The sequence below is a fragment of the Podarcis erhardii genome, assembly GCF_964252035.2.
Source record: "Podarcis erhardii genome assembly, chromosome: 6".
Taxonomy (NCBI): Eukaryota; Metazoa; Chordata; class Lepidosauria; order Squamata; family Lacertidae; genus Podarcis; species Podarcis erhardii.
In genome coordinates, this window is record NC_138510.1 from 40,704,682 (window position 1) to 40,710,971 (window position 6,290).

Here is a 6,290-nt window from a genome sequence, read left to right on the forward strand (position 1 = left end):
CTAGCCTACTGTACAAATGCAAAATGTACATGTATTGCTTCATCAGTGAGGCAAGGAAGGTGGAGTGACTGCCTCAGGCAGCAGGATCCACAGAGGCAGCAGATCCTGATGTAGATCCTTATCCCCCCACCACCACCTTGGGGTTCTGATTTAGATCTTCACTCACCCCTTCTTCCTTGGCAGGGAGGGGAACACTATCTTGTGGTTCACCTCAGATGCCCAGATGTCTTGGACTGGCCTTGGTTCCACCCATTTTTGCTGGCAGGTTGGTGGAAAGGGAATGCAGCACAACATGGGACATACATTATGTCAAACAAAAAGTGTCAGGTGCCCCACCCCGTTCCCCATAAGTCCTGTCTTTTGATATAAATTTGACATTGCTTGATATGGATTTCATATAAATTTGATATAGCTTGATATACTTTTTAATATAAGTGATGTCCTACAGGATGACAATGGTGGGTCATACACTCCCTCAGTGCAACCTGCTGTCCCAAGGTGTACTGCACAATGCTGTCACCAGTACTGAAGATTGAACTGCCCATCTAGACAGGGGCACCATCTTGTTCTTCACCTCAGCCATCAATATGTCTTGGGCCAGCCCTGCTGGAATACCCACACATATTTTGCACTTCACTCCAGTTGGTAGGCATCAGGATTCTAATATTTGTCTTGTTTTTATTTAACCGCATTTGTACACCACTATATTGAAGAAGCTACTAACATGAGTTTGACCAAACTACGGGAGGCAGTGTAGAAACCTCAAACCAGCTTGCATAAAATATATAATATACATTGAAATTATTGATAAAAGTAAGAAGTTAAAAGCGAGCCGACCTACAAAAAATAAAAATAAAGCAAGCAGTTAAAAATATATGGATAGTTCAGTTGCTTAGAGTGTGGTGCTAATAATGCCAAGGTTGCAGGTTCGATCCTTAGGGTCCCTTCCAACTCTACGATTCTATTATTATAAAATAAAATTACATATTAAAATACATTCCAACTTTACATTACAGGTTGGGCCTAAACAAAAAAGTATTTAGCAAGCACTGAAAACAGTACAGCAGAACAAAATAGATTGCAACACCTGAAGTCTGTCCACCTGTTTATAGGTTTACACATTACGAGTTGTCTTTAAGTTATGCCTGTGCCAATCAAAATAAAACATAATGTGTTGAATACTATCTGTGTGCAGCCAAGAAAAGGTTTTGGGGGTTTTTGTGTGGAGCTTCTGTGCTTGGTTATAATGAGAGCTTGGGATGCCGAGAAAATTATTTGCTAATACCCTGCTACCATATATAAAATTCGATTTTGTACTAAGAATGAAAAATATTGACATAAACAATATTTAAACAAATATTGTGTTCAATATGCCTTCCTTTCTCTTGATCCCTAAAGTGAGTTTTTATCCATCCTTCAGTTCTTAGAATCTTTCTTTCTTTTTAGCTGAAAACTCCCAATTGACCTCCTCATGGTTGAAAATGATACCTTTTGTTGACTATTCTTGCTCTTTAGACAACACTCTCATTAGCACTAATAGGTGTGTATCAGAGTTTAATTTGGAATGTTACCCTCCTTATATGAAAGGGTTTATGAATAAGGCTTTATATGAATATCCCATGATCAAATATTTGGGTTTTCTTTTCAAGGATATCAAATAATTTTGCAAAAGCAATGCTGAGAGCCATCTGGTGCTGTTAACAGGGATCACAGCCTTCCTCATGTCTCTGGGGCATATGTGCTGTACCATGCCATTTTCCTTAAGGGAAGCAAAGGTTACAATAAATATTTGCTGCCTCCCAACCCCAATCACATTTTAGTTGTTTAGCAGGTTTGCCATTTATTGTATTCTAATTGCTTTCTATGCTTTGGAGTCTCACAGGGAATGGTCCATTAAAAAAAATATTGTGTAGATTCATGTCAAAACCACATTTCCCCTCCACGTGAATTACCCCAGAACAGCTGTGCTCTATCTTGGAATATGGAGGCAAGACAGTCAGGTTGTCCCTTGAGATGCATGGCTGAGGTTTGCATTTCGGTTACCTCTCAAATAAGTAAGAATGCCTATCTGACACAAGTTGTGAAATAGCTTTTTCCTACAATAGTAGAAAAATGAAGAACCAAAAAGCCTAATATTGGTATTGCCTCAGTATGGATTTTGGACCTCATAAAGCCTATATTGCCTATTTGTTGGCATGACAGATTCTCATATCGTCAGTGTAAAGAAAAGCAGAAAAACTATGCCATGTAGACTACAGTGAAGTATATTTGGAATTCTCCATGAAGCTCATTGGGTGACTTTGGGCCATAAAATGAAATGGGGAAGGGGATTGTGTATACTACTTTGAACACATGGGAGTGCTTAGTTTGTTTTTTATTGTTAGTTTGTTAACGTTAATATCGTTTTGTGGATTATGACTGCTGTAATGCTTTGTGAATTTTATTACTTATCTTGCGGCTGTGCTGTTTAGCCTTTTTTAAAAAAGTTGTTTTGCTAATTGGTGCTTTATAGAAGGTTGTTGTTTTACTGAAGATTTGTTAATTATTTTATATGATTTATGTTGTAAATGTGATGTTCTACTATGTTCTTATTTATTGTATGTAAGCCACCTTGTGACTCATGTGAATAAAAAGTGACATAGAAATAATGAAAATGAAATGAAGATGGGATATAAACAAACAAATAAGTTGTATAATTAATCCAGCCTTCCTCAACCTTATGCCCTCCAGTTGTTGAACTGCAAACTTACTGCAGATCAAGCTAGATGGCCTGTGTTCAGGAATGGTGGTGGTTGTAGTCCCAACAATATGTCGAAGGCAGCAGGTTGGAAAAGCTCAATTTCTCCTCTGCTCAAGATTATTTCGAAGAAGGCTTTCCAACTTTGTTCCTTACACAGGAGTTATTGGTGAGATGTGATTTTCAATTCACGTTATATTACACTGAGGCGAACATACAACAAGCACATTGTAGACGTATTTGCTTCCGTTTTTGCTTCCTTTCTTTATGTAGAAAGAATCAGGTATGCAAATATTTTATACAAATTCAGTCTATGGATATATATATGCTGTGATAGCCATAGTATTTCACCATACATTCCATTTCAAGGTAGAAATAGAATAAAACCAGAACATTTACTTATCTTGTTTTTACGTGTACCAGATTTTAATGAATAATCTTCAGAGTATGAGAGTTATTGTTTCCATCAAATAGCTTCTATTTGCTTGATGTGCCTAGGCTTTGAATCATTTTTTAAAGCAAATCAGCAGCAGCCAGACAAATGTTGAAATAGCTTTAAATTAAGAGTTAAATGTTAATTGCTCTAATCTTGCAACTGGGTACAGCTAGATAGTAGTTTCAGAGATTCAGGGGCTTTCATCCTTATGGATATGCAGAAGGCTACTGGCCCACACAATCCTATGTCTATTTACTAAGAAATAAGTCCCTCTGAATTTGATAAGACTTACTCTTAAATGAGTGTGTTTAGGATTGTAGTTTGCATAGATCGTGACAGGTAGGAACCTTAAACATTTGCAGTGCAATTCTATTCATTTTAACTTTGAAGTTCCACTAAGGGCAATGGGGTTTATCCCCAAAAGGTATGCACAGGAGCAGAGTCTTACCTGACTATTGTATCCGCTATACCTTCTGATGCAAGCATAAAGGGACAGTATTTTATTGGAAAGTGTCATGAGAAGGACAGTAGTTAAAGAAAGACAACAGTCCATCAAGTTTCTCCTACCTTCACAATCCGCCTACCTCCTTAATGTAAAAGTACAGCTTCTGGCAAAGAAAAATTGTGCATAGTAGCTAAAAGGAGCCCATGGGCTGGGTTTTGTGGTCCCACAAGACCTCCCACCAAGTCATTAAAAAACAACAACACATGGATCCCCTGCTGTGATGACAAAAGGTGTTTTGCTGCTTTGCATGGTTTTTTAAGAATGAATGCCCCCATAAGTCCCTTGCTGTGATACTGTGATGCCAAAAGGTTTTTGTTATACCCCCAGCCTCCAAAAGATTAAAAGAATGTCTATGGCCACTTTACATTTTGGCCACACCGAATTTTGACATGCGACTCCTGGACCACAGATCAATGCGGCACTAGCTCCAGATGAAAGTAAGACCATTTATAGCTACTTATGTGGATCATATTGGAAATATTCCTTATGGTTTCATTATAATGACAGGAGGATGATCCTCATCAGATATACGGTTTCAGAATGAGTTTAGGCTGCCCACAGGTCTGACCTTGCTCTTCTTTGAGTAAGCTTGCTCATTCCAGTAAAGCCTCAGGGGAAATCCTAGGGAGGTGAAGACTTCTAGGTCAAGGGTGAGCTAAAGGTAGATGTGGATCTACTGGTAGATCTTTGGGTGATGTGCAGCAGATCAGCAAGTAACAGGAACAACAACAACAACAACAACAACAACAACATGTATCCACCCTACTATTAAGAACAATGAAGAAAACTTGGAGTGACCAGAAATAGAATTTTGTGAGGGTTGTAAGCTCATTTCACTTCCGACACAAAACCCCTGTTCTCATCAGAGGCACATAAGAACCATGTTCTTTAATTCTAAATTTATGTCCTTTGCACCTGGTTCTAGTTGATCTAAGGGTTCTAGTAAAACTCAAAACAGATCCCACAAGCCTGAAGTCTGCACTGCTCTGCTCTAGCGATCCTTTGTACATATTTCCCCACTTTCGCATATATTCCCTGCTTCGTTAGCTCATTAGACTTTTGATACCCTTAATAATGTAGGATATCAGCCCCATTGCCATGGACAGTTGGACTCTCCTTGCCGCATTGTATTTTACATCTCCAGGATGATGCAACCCTGTAGCTAAGGAAACAGAATCTTGCCCATGACAGGCTCTGGGTTTACACCATTCACTATGTTTGCTAATGCTTTCATGGCCATCTTCAGTACACACAACTCACTCAGATTGTAGTCCCTGTACCCTCCTTAGAAAAGCAGCAGTCTGAATAATTAAATAATAGGCCACTTACAGGCTCTTAGAACATCTTGTTTTTTCGACTGTCTGCTAATTTAGGAATGCTGCCAAAACCCTATGATTGTCCTGGAGTCTTCAGGATTTAAATAGTAATCCCCAGATTACTGATATGCTGTAAGCAGTCCATGACAAATGTCAAGTGATTGTAACATGGATACTAAATAGCCCCATGATTAGGAAGCCCAGTTGCATCTATTTAATAGGGATACACTTCATTCAGCAAAAACAGTACAGTATACAGATAGTCAAAGTCTGCGATTTGTACTTTCATTTGAGGAGCGACGGGGATATGTTCAACATCACACACCTCTGTGGTAAGACAAAACTGTAGCAGCCTAGTGGGTCTTTATCTGAGAGATGTTGTTTGCAGATGACACAGCCTTGAAGTTCACTCTGAGAAAGCTCTACAGAGACTCATCAACCATTTTGCCCAAGCCTGCAGGGAGTTGAGCCTTACCATCAGCCTGACAAAGACCAACATCCTGAGTCAGGATATCACCAGCACTCCATGCCTCAGCTGGGTTCCACCATAACCAGCAAACTCTCCATCGACACTTAAACTGGACAAGCGTATTGGCAAGGCTCGCCTCTCCAAAGGGTATGGGAGAATGTGATGCTAACAATACCAAGATGAAGGACTACCAGGCTTGTGTGCTGAACATGCTGCTTTATAAAAGTGAGCCGTGGGCAACATACAGTCAACAGGCGTGACATCTCAATGCCACATGCGCTGCATCAGAAAGATTTTGGGCATCACATGGCAGGGCAGAGTCTTAAAGATGTGCTCTCCCAAGGCCACATTCCTAGCATGTTTGCACTCCTGTCTCTACAACATTTACCCTGGCTTGGTCATGTCCAAATAATGGAAGATGGCAGGATCCCCAAGGACATGCTCTATGGGAAGCTGGCTTTAGGCACCAGGCCTGTTGGCAGACCAACTCTGCATTACAAAGATGTCTGCAAATGTGACATAAATGTGACATCATCAACCCCATCAGATGGCTGCAGTGCATTGAAACAGTCAGGTCATGCATCCATAGCAGTGACCAGAGAAGGAATGACTGTTGGGAGGAGCGCAGAGAAGAAACACCATGGTGCATCTGCCCCAGCTGCAACCAAACACATCTCTCCCATATTAGTCTCTACAGCCACAGCAGGTGCTGTAACTTTCTAATCTTCACCCCCAAAGGCACACTCCTCCATTGTCTTCCAAGACAGACAGATGCCAATATATTGAAATGTATTTTTTCTTAGATACAGCTTCACCCATAGCAAATT

The 6,290-nt window shown here is 40.0% G+C and overlaps 1 protein-coding gene across 1 annotated transcript in view; it reads right to left on the bottom strand.

Annotated features, from left to right (window-relative positions):
* Window positions 1-6,290, bottom strand: part of DYRK3 (dual specificity tyrosine phosphorylation regulated kinase 3) — a 39,281-nt gene that overhangs the window by 19,051 nt on the left and 13,940 nt on the right. The gene's annotated exons all lie outside the window — the stretch shown is intronic.